This window comes from Astatotilapia calliptera, chromosome 22 (assembly GCF_900246225.1).
Source record: "Astatotilapia calliptera chromosome 22, fAstCal1.2, whole genome shotgun sequence".
Classification (NCBI taxonomy): domain Eukaryota; kingdom Metazoa; phylum Chordata; class Actinopteri; order Cichliformes; family Cichlidae; genus Astatotilapia; species Astatotilapia calliptera.
The window spans coordinates 15248311-15264660 of record NC_039322.1 but is presented as its reverse complement, the minus strand read 5'-3'; the positions used below and the strand labels follow the sequence as shown (position 1 = coordinate 15264660).

General features: G+C 43.0%; 1 protein-coding gene across 1 annotated transcript in view; it reads left to right on the top strand.

The window, feature by feature from the left end:
• The window catches only part of pard6gb (par-6 family cell polarity regulator gamma b), a 34601-nt gene that overhangs the window by 7707 nt on the left and 10544 nt on the right, over nucleotides 1–16350 (top strand). The window lies entirely within an intron of this gene.

The following is a 16350-nucleotide window of genomic DNA, read 5'->3' as shown; positions in this document are numbered from 1 at the left end:
GATCCCAACTCTGGAGAGGGTCTCGACTGCTGCCAGCCAGTCATCGAGCATACAAATGAATCTATTACCATTCACTATTCATACCCACAATCCTCCTTGGAATGTCCCTCGCTCGGTTGTGTAATGAACGGGTTCACTCCAGGGTTTTGTTTTAATTGTCAACCAGTGGTTCAAAAAACAAAAAGATATCCACAGATTTCCAGCAAGAAACCAGGTTGAGATATTTGAGAGGCCCAATCGGAGTGTGAGTCACCGCCTCGAGAGATTAAATGGCCAGACCAAAACCAACTAACTGTAAGTTGGCTCATAAGTCATCCTGCAGTAATGTTTGACTTAAAAATAAAGGCTGATTCGACCAGTCAGGTCGCGTAAGTGTAACACCTGAAAGCCATAACTTGTGTCCTTGTGGTTTAGCTGACACGTCGTGCATTACTTCTCACTGTCCTGCTGCTTATCTCAGTGTCTATATTCCTCTGGTGATGCATTTGATTCTCATGAATATTCCCCCTTGCTGGCTTCTTCCAGAGCATTTAATACAAAGGGGAAATTCCCTCAAACACCAGAAGGACAGAGGAGTCTTTGCTGATAGAGATTTGGCTGCTCTTATTGTGGGAGGGGGCGTATTTAGTGCTATTGTGGTGGTGAACTGCTGATGTGGTTTAGAGGAATTTGCATTGTTGTGACTGATGTTGAAACAGTCAGAGCATCCTTATGGCTCATTTATGCTCGCTGCAGTGGTTGCTTTGGACACCAGTGATGACGCTTCATCCATTTATACTTGCTTTTAAGGCGCTTTTGTCTCAAAGTTGCAGAAATCTCCCTCCATGGGGAATCTGGGAGTGCCTGTGTAATAGAAATACCTGCACAGGTGGACATGCTGACAGTCTTGGCTTAAGCTCATCTGTTGGAAAAATTTAGAGATGCACAACTGGGCGAAAAAACGGCAAAGAGCAACTCGTGCCAACGGGTATGATGTCACTTTTGTCATCCGTTGCCGTTCACACGCAGGAGAATGGAAAGTGTAAATGGGCCCCGTCGCTGGGATTCTCTTGGCGATGTGGATGTCATGACCATGTAGTTGTTCTACTTTCTAAACTACCTGGAGTCTCCTATGAAGAAGTGCATTTGTGCTCATACCAGACTAGAACATACCTCTACCTTTGCACAGAGCCTTCCCCGCATTCAGTGTCTGATGTTGAAATTTACATCACTCGACTTTTCACAAATGAAATTGTAACACTGGTCTTTGTATAGTCTATTGTTAAGTGCTGGACAAAGAGTTGTGTGTTTATGATAGTGTGAGTACCTTGTGCCTGAGAGAAGATGCCCCTGTGACCAGTGTAGTGGCATGGGAAAGTGTGTGTGGACTGTATCAGTCAGTACCAGCCTGTTAGTGCGGGTCATCAGTGGTGTCGCCACATTACTTCTCTGTCTGCTCAGATGAAAGGAAAGGCTTCACACACTCATTAAAACAGTGTGACTCACCATCCAGTCACAGCAGGGGGATTGTGTTTAACCTCAACCAGCCGTGGCTTTCATATTGATCTAGACATGAAAATAAAATCTTAATTATAGAATTAAAAAAGTTACAGCACTGGATGGTATGTGTAGCTGTTTCATAGATGCAGTTTATAATGAAAAACTTTGAAAGCTTTAGGGAGGGGAAAAACATTAAATGGTGCCCTGACATACCAATGTTGTTTTGGTCTAAAGGGTTTATGATTAATAACTCAATCTTTGTACTTCATTGCTCAGACAGACCCTCCCTTCCAACACGTGACTGGTCATCTGTCTGTGCTTGTGTATGGGCATGTACCTTTTCAGTGTTGCTCCATTTAACAGTGGGTATTTTGAATGTGCCCATGTCTCTTTCATCTACCTGATACTCCCCTGCCAGGCTTACATTTCCATTGTTGGTAAAACTGCTTCAGCACGTGCCACAGTTTTGTGGTGATGCTGATGGTACCAGTTACCGCCCGTAGGTGCTGATGGCAGCTTTTTTTTTTTTTTTTTTTTTTTTTAAAGTGGTAAAACTTCACCTGCAGAGTACAGGGTTACACTTTGTGGTTTTTGTCCAAGTAGCCTCTCATTACAGGGTGCTTGTATTTAATCATAGCAAAGAGAAGATAATTGTTAACATTGTGGAGTGAACTGAGATATCTTTGATGTCCGTTTTTGAGTTTACAGAAGGTGATTTTGATTGCTGTCGTTGTCTGGCAGGGTAGACTCTTAAATACTTGCCATGCGCAAAGAATAGAGGCAAACAAGTGGGGGGGGGAGAGAATAGGACACATGAGAAGATAAGAGTTGGAGGAGTTCTGTGTGTGGAGTTGTTCTGCTTCTCTCCAGTGTGTGAGCAGTTTGTTGTGTTGCCAACTAATGACTCTAAATTGGGATCTCATTTTGGGGGCAATGCATACAGTGACTCCTGTACCCTCTTGTTTTCTCAGCTTTTGCTTTCCAGTTTAATACGTCAGTAACTCCTACAGTGTTCCAGCACGTCTGACGTATTGTCAGATGTTTATGGTGCGCTTATCTAGGGAAACTGCAGAAGTACTAACTGCCCATTCATATTCTGTCTCAAAACAATGCAAATTAAGATATAGATAAGCCTAAGAGGGGACCACTCCTTACACTGATGTCAGCATTTCACCAGCTTCTATTTATTTTTCTTCTATTAAAGTGGATCTATTCATATGCTTTTCACTATTCTTTGTCATTAGTTGTATGGTTGCAATATAGCAAAAGTTTCAAATAATCTTGGCATATAGTTCCCAAGCTCAGGCTTCAGACTGCTCCAAATGCAAAAGAAAGGAGGTCGTCCTGCTATGATCATCTCAGCACACAGCTCTGTCTTCCTTCAGTGTTCCATTTGTGGTCAGCCAAACTCGTTTTACATTGTGGGCTACATACAGCCCACTTTATTCTTAAGTGAGCCAGTGAAACCTCCCTGTTCTGTCACTGTTTAGAAGTTTAACTGCACATTTAATCCCAGACACATCTTGTATAAGAAAAAGAACTGCTTTTACAACAGTGTGTTGTAACCATCTGTTGCTGGTAGTAAATGAAAGAAATCTAGAAGCACAACTCTTTGCCCAGATTGGGCAATTTTTGTTAGTTAGCAGAAAATGACCTTTTTTATGTTTTTAAGAAATCTTTAGTAGATGGTGGGGGGAAAAAAAAACTGGAACTTTTCTGTCATTTAACGGTTTATTTGGTCATGTATGAAAGGCAACGTGAGAAGTCCTTATCAGTAGGAAATGATGTAAAACTCCTGAAAATGCAAGTAATCGTTCAAAAGTTATGCCCTCCTTCACATTTTCCAAAGCTTTGGGGTCTTTGTTGGGCCAATTCTGGCCCCTGGGCCTCAAGTTTGACACCTCTGCTCTAAAAGAAGACAAAGGAGCTAAAACCGCCTGGGCTGCGCCGAAGAGCAGTGCGCTATGAATCACACAAAATTACTCTAACAGAGTCTAAGAATGTAAAATGTGGAGTTGAAAATGAGTGTAATAAGTTCCCCATAAATTAACAGAAATATTAACTGACCCCTGTTGGTCGACACAACATTGGACTGAATCTATCCAAGCTGTCTCTGGAGTATAACAGGAACTGCACATGAAGGCTTTTAATGTGCTGAAAAGCTTTGAGAGCTGACAGGCTTCAGCGCCGTCTTGCAGGTAGTGGTGCACAGCTACTAATTTTCCACACTACAGTAATGACTCTAATAATCGTGATGAAGGTCTTTAATGATTTGTGTACACTGGATTACAAGCGGGGCTCAAACGAGGACATGCATGTTGAATTATATTGAAACTGTACCTGCACTTACACCATGGCAGACACAATCTGCGTCTATCCAAGCAAAGCACATTCCTGTTTTTAAAGAGCTGTTTTTTGGGGAGGGTGGTGGTGGCAGGGGGGGGCTGCAGTTGTTTTTGTAGACTATGCCAGTGGCCTGCACACAGACTAAACTTTCAACAGTGACAAGAGACCCCTTTTTGGCAAAGGGCTGAAAGTTTAAATAAATAGATCCAAGGTTGTGTCTGAGCGTGCTGGGCGTTTACAGCTCCGGCAACCCAGCTGCTCTCCCCACCTGTGAAAACTGCGATCAGATACCAATATCGGCCAAACTAAAGAAAGATGTGGCACCACAGCACAAATAGAAAAAGCGGTGGACTGTATCAGCAGCTGTGCCAGTTTCAGCTGAGCTGTGCAGACATCCAGACCGAGGCTGTTACACAACAGCTTGGACTGCACAGTTGCTTGGAGATCAAAGAAAAAAGGAAAATATATATTTCTGAATGTCTCCACTTTGCAGATTTCCCACAGATGACCTTTTATTTACTTTTTTCTCCTAACACAACTACAGAGCTGTCATGCAGTAAAGTTACATAGTAACAGGAAGAACCAATGCCGCCTGCTGAAATTGCTTGAGTGGAAGGGTTATTAATTGTTTTAGCATAAGAGTCACTTTAATCAGGTGCTTCTGTTCATTGCAAACTGTTGACATCCAAATTGTGAGGATGGGGGAGGAACATATGGGAGGTTGAAAAATCGACTTTCTTTCATCCCAGAATAAGACTTTTGAAATGAATCACAGATGAATCAAAGGAGGAGTCTGTCACAACAATGTGTTTTGTGGTATCTGGTGCACACACCATGCAGTGTTTGCTACTAATTTCACTTCTATTTGAGGCAGATAGGGTTGCACACGTAAAAGAGGCACACATGTTCTGCAGATATTTTAATTGTGAAGTACTTAATGAATAACTGGGCGAGCTATTCGGCTGCTTTTTCAGTCTGCAGAACAAACAGACTACATTCGAGTCCACCTGTCACGACAGTTTGGGTGAGCGTCCACCAGGATGAGATCGTCTTTGGAGGAGTGGCTAAATGATATTGAGGACCATCACAACGGCAACCAGGCCAGCCAAGCCAAGCAGTGGAAAACATGTGATGGAAAGGTCCAGGGTGAGTTAGTTAGAAGGAAATGATCTTTCCAAACAAGACTGAAGGGATTCCCCCCTAGTAAATCAGGGATGATTTTGTTATTGCCTCCACATATACTTGCAGCCAAAGTAAGCCTGAGTGTGGGAATCATGGGGATGTTGGTGATATGGGTGAGGCCCACAGGTTTGACCTTAACCAAACCAGCCCTGACCTTTCCCACTCTGGAGTCACTGTGACAAAGAGCAGGAGCTCTGCTCAAACTAAAACCACACTCAGCAACCTGCATACACGTCCCCTCCTCACTTACCCTGCCTCAGTTTTTCATGTGATAGAAAATTATTAAATTTCCGTTGTGAAATTACAGAAACACTTATCAAAGAGAAGATATTAGGCAGAATTTACCGTAAGAAGGAAAAAATGTTGTTGTGCTAAAATGTGGTTTATGCCTTCGTGTTGATGACACAAATGCTTAAATATTACCATGGAGACGAATTTCTTATCGTGATTTTTGTCTCAAGTCTCATTTATTATTACCGAACATTACATCAGTTTCAATTTTATTTCTGTAGCACATTTAAAAAGACCAAGGTACATCAAAGTGCTTCACACAAGTACAGCAGTACAGGATTACGACAATAGAAGAACAAAGTAAATACAGTAATCACCTTGATAGCCTTTTCTTCTTTCGTAAACCACCTGCCTAGTCTTGTGTGGGATCCCCTCATTGAGCCAAAACTGCTCTACCTCATTGAGGCATAGACGCAGGTCATTGCGGGTCCTGCTGTGGTGTCTGGCACTGGGATTATCCTGGTCATGTGTGGTGCCAGGGACATGATGGAACTGTGGAGTGCGCTTATTTCGCTGCAATTGGTGGAGTTTGGCCATTGAGTCATCACTTTGGTCTCGTTCTTGTATTTGTTGAGACGTTTTTGCAGTTTGCATGAGGCATTGTCCTTCTGGGAAGGCTAGTCTTTCTGTAGCATGGCGTGCTTGGTCTGTAGCACCAGTTTGGTACATTTTCCCAGCAGAACATTGCATTTTTAAAAAAAAAAAAAAGGTCTATATGTTGGGCCTCATCTGCGTATATTTTCTGAAATGAGGTTCTCAATTGCATCCCAAAAGTAAACTTGTTCCAAACCAGTTACTGTAAAGATTCCTCAATGCGGGTCTTTATAGTAGCTTTTCTACATTTTTAGAGCCACTGCCTGTGCAGTGATCCTTACAGGCTCTGTGCTGCTGTTTTGGTCAACTGCAGAGATCCTGTCAGCACATCTGGCCACTCTCACACCATGGCCAAAGGGCTTCTGAGAACACGTGCATGCACGTGTGTACTTTTGTCCACATGTCCCCGTTCACAGCCTTTGATCCATGTGGGCAAGAGAGGGAGAGAGTCCCCTCAGTAATTGGCGTTGGCTGTGTTTTCCAGGACGCCTCTTTAAGCTGATTTAGCCCTAAAGACACCAGATTAGAGTGGATGTTTTGATTAGTGTAGATAATTCAGCATTTATTCCTGCCAGTGCAGCTTTTCTTTCTTTTCTTTTTTTCAGTTTCATCTTCTGTGCTCAGTTGCATTTCAGATGCCGCTCGGTGGATTAATAACTCTCATTCCAGTGAACTCCCTCGATGGCCCGAAACCATCTTTTTCCTCATTCCAGCACATCTATTTTGGTCATGCAAAGGCACTGCCTCATTGCTCGGCCTTTAGTGTGCTTTTGTGACTCCATTTGTGGTGTCATTAAGAATGACTTTCAGTATCGTCTATTGTGCTGGAACCTTAAGTACCTCGTCCCTTTGTGTTTGGCACCACAGAGCAGCCCCTGGCTCTGCGATGAAGGTTCAGTGAAAGGGGCTGCTGTGAAATAACAACCCGACACACTGCATATGGCTCTAAAGAGGAAAGAGTGGTTGTCATTTAATCTGTTTTTTCTTTCTTCCCTTGTCTTGTTCTTTGTTACAATTCTCCTCTCTTTTGCTTGCTCTTGTCCTCAGAACAGATGTAAAAGTGCAGTTTCTGCATGTATGGCAGCAAAACTATAGTATCTGATCATCTTGGTATGTGTTCAAGTATTTTACTTAAGGTAGCTCCAGCCAGTCCTCATTCTTTTCATGTTGGCGCTTAAACATGACTCAGTCGTCAAGGGCAAAGAGGGGAGAAAACCACAGCAGACAGTGGGGAGTCGCCCTGACAGTAAGACACAAACATGCAGGAAAGGGGGAAGGAAGGAGAGACAGCCGGGCAGGTCGAGTCCACCTCTATCCTGTGGTCTGGCTCTTGTCCTCTTCTTCCAATCTGAACCAACAGAAATTAGCAATTTTTAGGAAAATGTGAAAAAGATTAAAAGCTTTTTAGCTTTAATTTTAACAACGGTACTGGACAAAAAGACTTTTTATTAGTGCTTTTTGAAAGCTTTAAACAGATACTTTGATGTCACATCTGTGTGACATTCAGAGGGCAGCAGTATGGGAAAAGGTTTCATGGATCAGTCACTGTCAGAAATATGAAGCCTTGCCTCTACTGGGGGGGGGGGGCGTCTGTGCCATAAAACCGTGTGTAGTTCTTGTGTATGTGTGGGCGTCACAAGAAAACCTGTGTGTGGCCTTTTTCTGTGTCTTCAGACAATGCTAGCTATAGTTAAAGTGTGATTAAGATCCCCGCTTCCTGCCAGGATCAGGACAGAGCGGCAATAGCCATTACTGATGGGTGGACAACAGAGCCACGGCAAACCAGCTTGCATGACGCTGTAAATCGTCTCAGCTGGCAGGAAAAAAGAGATGGATGTGCATGTGAGAATGCACTAAAGCGACAGCACAACAATGTTAACCATGCAGCCAGTCAGGAAGTGCATCATTTTATGATGACTGCACCAGAGGCCGGGCTTGCGCTTGACCCGTAACAAAAGCACTTCTTATTGTCGAATGCATACTTTCCTACGTGATCGACAGTCACCACGCAGCGCTTCGCTGTGTTCTCAAGACCTGGGAGGGAAAGTCCTGGTTTTTTTTAATGAAACGTTCAAGGGTTGTTGCATTTGTCAAAGCTGTATTCGTGTTTGTGTTTGCTAAGTCTCTGTTTTCATTTTGGTTTACGACCTCACTTTGAACTGCACCTCCGCTCTCCCGCGATGAAGTTTCCAGACATTGTGGGAGAGCGTCTGTGTCAGGGCACCCATCCCGAACATCTGCTTGCCACTTACGACGGGCATTTTAATTGATTTTTTTATTTTGCCTTTGAAAAGTCTGGAGTCAGCATTGCTCTTTTTGTCAACTTGTCTGAAAAGGAAAATCGATCAGATGTTTTACTCTCTCTGACAGGCACATTTCCTCGAGGACACAGCTGATTTGCAGTTCTTCATATGGGTGAAAATGAACTCCATACACAGCTGGTCTCAATTTAAAAATCCCATCACACCTCAACAGAGTGTCTGTTATGTCTACTCAGTTTTTTTTGTTTTTTAAGAAAAACTCAGGGCCTCTGAAATTGAATTCATCCTGCATGCACTTAAAGCTCTAGAGAGCCGGGCTCTGGAAATGTGATGAATGTCATGAACATAGCCGGTCCTTCGGAGACAAACAAACAACTTCCCAAGTCACTACCAGCAGCATGAACCTTCAAAGAGCATAAACGAGCTTGTCCTTTCCCCTGGTTTATGGCCGGGAAGTGGAATGAGATCCTGTCACATGTGTGACTTTGAATATCCCAACTGTATGTGGGTTTCTGTTCTCCGTTTGTGTTTGTTTGGGAGCTGTTTTAAGAATCATTTCAACAGCTTTGTTTTTGTGCTTTCAGCCTGACTCTTATACAAATTCTTTCAGGCAATTGTGACTCATGCCAACCGAACAGATAGTATTTTGGGGGGGGGAGGGGAGCATATGGAAAAATACACTATGATACTACACTCAAATGAGTAAAAGTACTACATTTTATTTTATTTTCTGCTCCCCGCTGCTGCCAGTTGCCCTGTGCATTTGTTTTCATTCAACACCTTACAGAAGTGACTATGCATTGTTTGGCTCTGATACCTAAATTTAGCACAGATTGATTTTTGTGGGACTCTGTATTCAGAAATGCCAACGTAATTCAGTCGGTACCCTAAACGTGCTGCTTTCAGTACCCAACCTAATGATGTGTTTGGCGTTGACGAAGCGGACAGAGGTGAGTGATGGCAAATTTCACATTTAATACCAACAAATTAGGAGCAAAGGAAGTGTGTGTTTGGGAAACATTCATGACCGGTTTACAGTTGTCAACATGTCTGTCACAGTTGGCAAAGTAGCTTTAACTTGTGTTTCCCTACGCATGCACGTACTCGTTTGTTTCCTTTTTTCCCCTCCATTCCTGACGGCTACACCTGGTTGAAGGGAGGTTCAGGTGTGCCATACAGACAGATAGTATATGTGGGTTTGAGTTTGATCTCTGAGCAGGATGGCAAACATCTGTAGTCTCCAAAATGTCAAACTAGTCCCTCTATAACAGTTACATCCGTCAGCCTTATCTCCAGCAATGGATCAGACCTAAATGATGGATGATGATGATGATGATGATGATGATGATGATGAGTTCCTTCAGCCAGGACAGAGACAGACCGAGAGTGGTCAAGTACAAGAATGCAGTGGAAAATTCCCAGGCAAAGTTTGGACCGAACCGTGAGGGAAGAGGGTGAAGAGTTGGGGTTAGAGAGAGCGGGGAATATGGCCGCTGGGTGGGTGTTAGTGGGTTTTCAAGGGAGGAGTCGCTGGTTTGGTGCAGAGACAGCTCGCTGCAGTTCCTCCTTAATTACAGCTCTACTGAAGGACAAGGCCAGGCATGCTCTGAGAGTGCTGCTGTGTATGTGTGCAGCAGTGGAAAACGCACACTCATTCACACATGTGAATGTTATGAACACAGCTGCAAGCTTGAGCAAAGGATTTGTCCTTTTTGAGGAAATCCCATCATCAAAGCGTGCAAGATGGCTCGAAGTGTATGCGGCAGTCTGCGGTGCAATTATCAGCTCAAAACCCTGGACGTGGCTTCAGTGTAGTTTATATTTGTTCTGTTTTCTGCACCTGGTGAAAAGCTTTTGGATTCATTTCAAATTTGAACATTAAAGTTAAAGCTACTGCGCATTTCAAGGCTTCGTGACATCTTGAGCTATAAGAAGTGTTTGCTAGCTAGCACAACATCAACCTAGTTTAGCCTCTGCAAAGAGTTATTTTGGGAGTCCATAATTACAAAGGGAGGGACTGACTATGCTTCTCGAGAGCTCAGCCACAGAAACACACTCCCCACGGGCAGAGTCGCTCAGCTAACTCCAAGTTAGCTGTGTCCTGGCTACAGAAACGGTTCTGTGGTGACCAGTAGTAGCATGGCTAACATGAATGTGATAAACAAGTAGACTGCACTTAACACCTCGCTATAAATTTTATAGCGAGGTGTTATCTTGCAGATGCACTAAACATGTAGACTCGTCTTTCAGATCCAACTGTGGAGCAAAGTAACTTTATTTTCCTAATTTGATGACCCTGGTGAGGTCCCCGAGGCCAAAATCATACAGCGCTAAATCCACCAAACATATGGGAGGACTGAGGGGTCCCTGTTTATTATTTTTGTAAGTTTCTGGTGTTTGGTTATTGAACCTCACTAACAGTGGTGTCAGTAAATGTGAAGCTAACAGAGCATGCACACACTTAACATGCACACAGTCACCAGTGTGTCTTATGCACACTGTAAAGATCACGCCTGTAGTCATTTTTGTGTCACAGCACATTTCATGTGTTGTGTAGTTTTGTTTTTCCTCTCTACGCTTACAGTGGTTGGAGCTGGTTCCGCTGAGAGGGAGTGCAGTGTTTCTTTAGGGTTGTGTACTTTTCTTGTATTCCCATGTGGCCACGCCACACTGATGAATTAAGAGGCCATTTCGTTGTTTGTTTTAAGTGGAAAAGGGGGGGCTGGATTTCTGAGTTTGAACCTTTTTTGTTGTCCCTGGTGAGGGAAAACACTCTTGTTTGTTGTTTAGCCCCAACAGATTCTATAATTGATATTTTTTTTTGTATAATTTATTTCTATCTTATATCATATATTACTTATATTTTACTCACATCTGGTTGTTAAAGGGGTATGTGAGCGTGTGTGCGATTTTTAGGTAGTTAAAATACAGTACATTGTCTTATATAGGTCATGAGGCTATAACAATGAGACAAGCTGTCATGCCCCTGCGACTCTGGCTGTTATTCAGCCATAACATTCAAAGTCACAATTTGATTGGCTACAATTGTGCTTGAAGCCTTTTATGATTGGCCATCACAAATCACCAGAGCCTGACAGTGGCCCCTGCAACGTGCATCAAAGTAAACCCCAATTAACCTCTAATCAAGGTGTCTTAGCTAAGGCCTGTCCATGATTTAACAGAGGGAGCTTTAGCAATATTTAAGTTATAGTGGATGCAACACTTTTTTTTTTAGCAGCTGTGTATTTGTCACACAGGATGTGAGAGGTTCTCAAATGGCACTTGTGCATCTTTTAATATAATCTTGCAAAGGACAAACTTGAAGTCTCATAAACGTGGTTTACTTTTTGAGCCCATTTGGGGATGCAGTCAGCACCCAAACACCAATAAATTCCCACAAAGGTTTTAGGAAAAAGCCCTCCTCTTCATTTGATCTTATGAGCAGAACAAAAACACACACCGTGAGAAGACGCTGCCCACTTCTCCCAACCACCATCCCCCGTTCTCTAAACATGTGGGCCACGAGTCGGTGGTTGAATCAGGCCAACTCAGCAGTTCAGGACGGGAGAGGAAGGAAAAGAATGGAGGAGGGGAGGAATGAGCCCTGACTCTTGTCCTGGTACGAGTTGTGTCCTAGAGACTCCCTGAAACAATGGTTACTGACAGCTCATGTGGAAATACTCCCACAGACAGTTTTGACATGGTGTGTGAGAGAGAGGGAAGAGAGCAGAGGAGAGTACTGACTGTTTTAGCTGTAGCTAGCTGCGAGATGAAGTAAACTGCAAATGAAATCAGTGGAGCAAAGCAGGGGCAGGAAAAACCAAGGATATGTGTCACTGTGCACAGGAAGTTTTCTGTTATGCTGTGTGGTTGTGTAAGAGTTGATGTTTCAGGTGCTATCTTTCAAGAAGATGGAAGAAGGGGGCCTGTCCAAGCTTGCAGAGCATTTTCCCAATCGCACTCCATAGCAATTGTGGTGGTGGTGGGGCACTCACTTGGAGGCTGACTGACCCCTTTTTCATGACTCACTAGAGCTCAATGTGTTTGCTCACATTAAGGGAATGGTTGAGTACGTAGCAGTGCAAATCTCACGCTGAGGCTTAAGACTGAAGCCGTCCGGCTACATCGAATGTGGACAAGTAGTCAAAGTTCTGCTTCAGCTATCGCTTAATTTTAGACAAAATAAGCACAGTTGACAGGACGTGATTGCTGCATACTCGTCTGCTTGGATAAGAATGAAAAGATCTCATTTGCTGTCCAACGCAATATTTTCTTTGGCCTTCTTTCTGTCTTTCCTTTTTTAAAAAAATTATTTTTTTTTTTTCTACCATGAAGTACGGGAGATGAACGTCTCCAGAGGCAACTTCAAAACAAAGGCTCCCTTTTCCTGTGAGTTGATGTAAGACCCTCTCAGCACGAAGTCTTATTTGAAGAGAGGCAGAATCGCCCTTCCTCGGTTTCTCTTTGTGTGTTTCCCCTGAGCCGTCCGTTTACAGAAACAAAACTGGTGCGCAGGCAATACGACGACTTGTCCTCAGCTGTTTACACAAGAGCTGTTCTAAATTTTTCACATGCCTGTTTGTGCACTTACTTCCTTACCTGCCCGCCTTGATTGTCACAACCTCCGGTGTGTCCTGGCCTGTCTGCAGAATGTTTGTGTATCTGCATGTGAGCTCCAGAGAGACCATAATCCTCCTAGTCTGCCTGTCGTCTGTCACCTGCAGCTGATAAAAGATTAGGTTTAAAAGGTTGGGAAGGATGAAGCAGAAGGTCATGAAAACGGCAGAAGAGGTCTTCAAGAGTTCATTCGTGGTGTTTGAGATCACACAGATTGTATCATGAAGTAGCCTCTGTAAAAGAGTTCTGTTAAACTGAAAGGGTTATAGCTTGGAATTTATGTTTATTATTTTGCTTATAGGTTGATTATTTGGATACAATTAAACAAACCATGTTGGTATCGTGCTAAGTCGCAAGCAGCGGTGCAAGTTGAGGGGAAATAAGAATACAGTTAAAGGGACAGGAAGTCTATGTGTGTTGATACTTGATGCCAAAATTCTGACAGCGCAGTAGTACTTGTTCTGTTTTGGTACATTAGCCAGTGTACTGGTACGTTGGAGATTAAGTCAGATTTTGAAACTGAAATGCTCCTTCAACTCAGATTTCCAACTCGGAGAATCTGAGCAGTCTTACCAACTCAGAATTAACATCCAAGATGGCAGCAGTGAGTGTAATGGGTAAAAAAAATAGTGAAACTTCTAATCTGTGCTGTCACTGCTGTGGCTAAAGAAGCCATGCACAAAGCGCTAAGCAGCCTCTGTTCATGGAAAAAGCACAGGGAAAAACTACAAGCAACTAGTGCGGCGTAGGGCAGTATGACCTCTAATCACAATGACGATTAATTCAACGTCCTCAATTACAAAAGGTGCCATCATACTTTTCAGACCAAGGGAGTAAATACCTCCAGTTTTTGCAAACCACATAAAAGACCACCATCCAGATCATTCATTCTATCACCATCCAAACTGTTTTCATCCTCATGTTATTCCAAAATAATATGATTTTGTTTGAAATTGCTGGAAAAGCCACATTTTTTTTTTTTTCCATAGGCTAAAATGTTTGCAGCTGGTAAACAAGAATAAATGCTTGAGCTAATATAATGCAACTAGCATTATAGCTTGTGGGGTGATTGGTAGGCTACTTGAAGCCATACTAATGTTAACATTTGAATAAACATTCTGCCATCATCAATATCTGCTTATGTCAGTACTACTGCTACCAAGTGCTACATTTCTGCTATCATGGATTTACTTATTTGGATTCCAATTCCATCTTTAGATCAGGCCTACCATTTTGGACCGGGGATGATCTCTGATCAGTAGTACTGATACATGGTTGAAGGGCACAGTGTAATGTTCCCGTGTTTGTTCAGTATAGAGAATGATGCATCCAACTGAACAGCAGCCACTGTTTTCCGTTTACGCGTTTTTAGTTTTTATTATTCTTATAATAAAATCTAAAACCTTTTTTTTTTTTTTTTTTTTTTTTTTTTTTTTCCCCCCTCTGGCAATTCATTCGACTTGTTTGCTCCTATTAAACTTCATGATCAATGCTTTCAGCATAAAGCATAAAACCATCTCAACAAGCTGCTGCAAATGGACCGTGTTCCCTTTTTCTCACTCCTGAAATGAGCGCACGTGAATAATATGCGCACAGGACTCGTAAACATTGTTCTCTCCATTAAACAATGTGAAGCTAATCCAGAGTCCCAATCTTTTCAGCCTGGGGCTCATTAAATATTATTTGATGGTTGAAGAGGCCGATAAGCTCGTGTTCGAGGGTGGGAGTGGAATCAAAAGGTTAGACTGCAGCTATTTTCTTCGCCCTATGTCTTCCGAGTATTCCTTAAGAATGTCTTTTTGTATTGTCTTGAAGAGACGCACAAAGATGGCTCTATTAAGAAACAATATCTTCTGTTTCCTCATATTTGAAAGCTTTTGGAGGCATTCCTCTTAAGTCTTTCCCGTCCTTCCAAACACACCCACTTAATCACTCGCATGTCTCATACTAACAGAAGTCCAGACAGATGGCATGTACTCAAGTCCAGGTCTGCTGCTGTGACCCGGACGCTGCCAGAATCTATTTCCCCGCATCCGTTCTTTGCCAGAATGCCTGTAAAATATATTACTTGTTGTATGGTTATGAGACGTGCGAGCGATCATGCGCCGGCGCTGAGTGTCGTCTCGTTGTCTTTTTAAATAAAAGCAGTCTGTACCTGGATTTTGTCTCAGTGCATCTCTGTGATGTAAAGAGTGTAAGATGTACATGAACTTTGGTGATGTATAAGGGTGTTTATATCTTCATGTGGTCAGTAAGCAGTGAAAGTAGAGCGTTTACCTGCGGCCATATGGCAGCGGAGGCTTTTGGGAGCTTAAATCAACAGCATGTGTTTTTTGGGGTTGGAAGCATGCATATGGTCAGCAGAGAGGCAGCAGGATTAAAAGCAGAAGCAGTAGTTGGTTATGTTCAAGAGAAAGATGAAGGGAAGGAAACTTGATGAATCCCACCCCCACCCCACCACCCACCCCCGAAGGCATTTTGTAAGTGGGAACACTTGATGGAGTGTACATTGTTCCTTTTTGAAAAGTTGAAGGAATGCAGGACCTGTCTACTTCGCCACACTCCTCCCTCTTTGATGTTTCACTCTCCCCTCCTCTGTGCCTTGTCAGCCACCACCCCCCCTCCTACACATAAACACAGATTAATCTCTTAAAGTACGCGTGCACACACTCCCTTTTCCATTAAATGCACTCCTATTTTCCCTTAACTTGCATCTTCCCTTCTGACTTGGCCCGACACCCACATACGTAAAGTTTCTGGTGGTTTGTGAGGTCAGAGGGGGCGTGATGGGGGTGGGCGATACCTGCAGCGAATCTCAAACCTGTGACTCTCTCCACACCCCACCACGCAGACGAGCCAAGCCAGAGTGGAGCAGACAAAGCAGCTCCATTTAACTTGTCCCAGATGTGCAGCCCGGCCTCTGTGTGCTGCAGAAACTGTTAGCTGAATGAGTGAAGCCGGTGTGAACGCGGTGCGTGCAGAGTGTGCACCCAAAATCTGTATTTGGCACAAGCTAAGACTGCTGTTTCCCTGAAGCTAACGGTTTATATTTCTAAACTGACTGTCCCTTGTTTTTATGTTATCCCATAATTTTTATTTTTTTTATTATCTACCTGAAGCATGCAGAGAATATGAATGCAGACTAAACAAAGGATTGTAGGTCTTTGAAGTGTTAAGCAATCTCCATGACAGTCGTGGCTCTAAGCTGTGGTTTGCTACCATCTTTGTGGAATTAGCAGGTTGAAGGAGTTCACATTGAAGTGTATTTATGTTTGGATATATCCGTATCCTCTCTGTCACTTGTGGATGAACTTGTTTGAGTGAAAGTAGGACTGCAAAAATTAAGAAATGCTTCACTGTCGAATTGCCTGTATGTGCATAAAAAGCACAGTGAGATTTTACAATGTTAAACAGTTTAACTAATAATTAAGTGACTAGTTGCAACTGCAGTTAGCTTTGATGTATTAAATTCCACCGATCCTGTAATCCATTTTCTTCTGCTGATCCATTTTGGGGTCACAGTTGGGGATGGATATCGTTTAGGTTTTATGCAATACAAGTGCCAAACCGGTACGTTTGA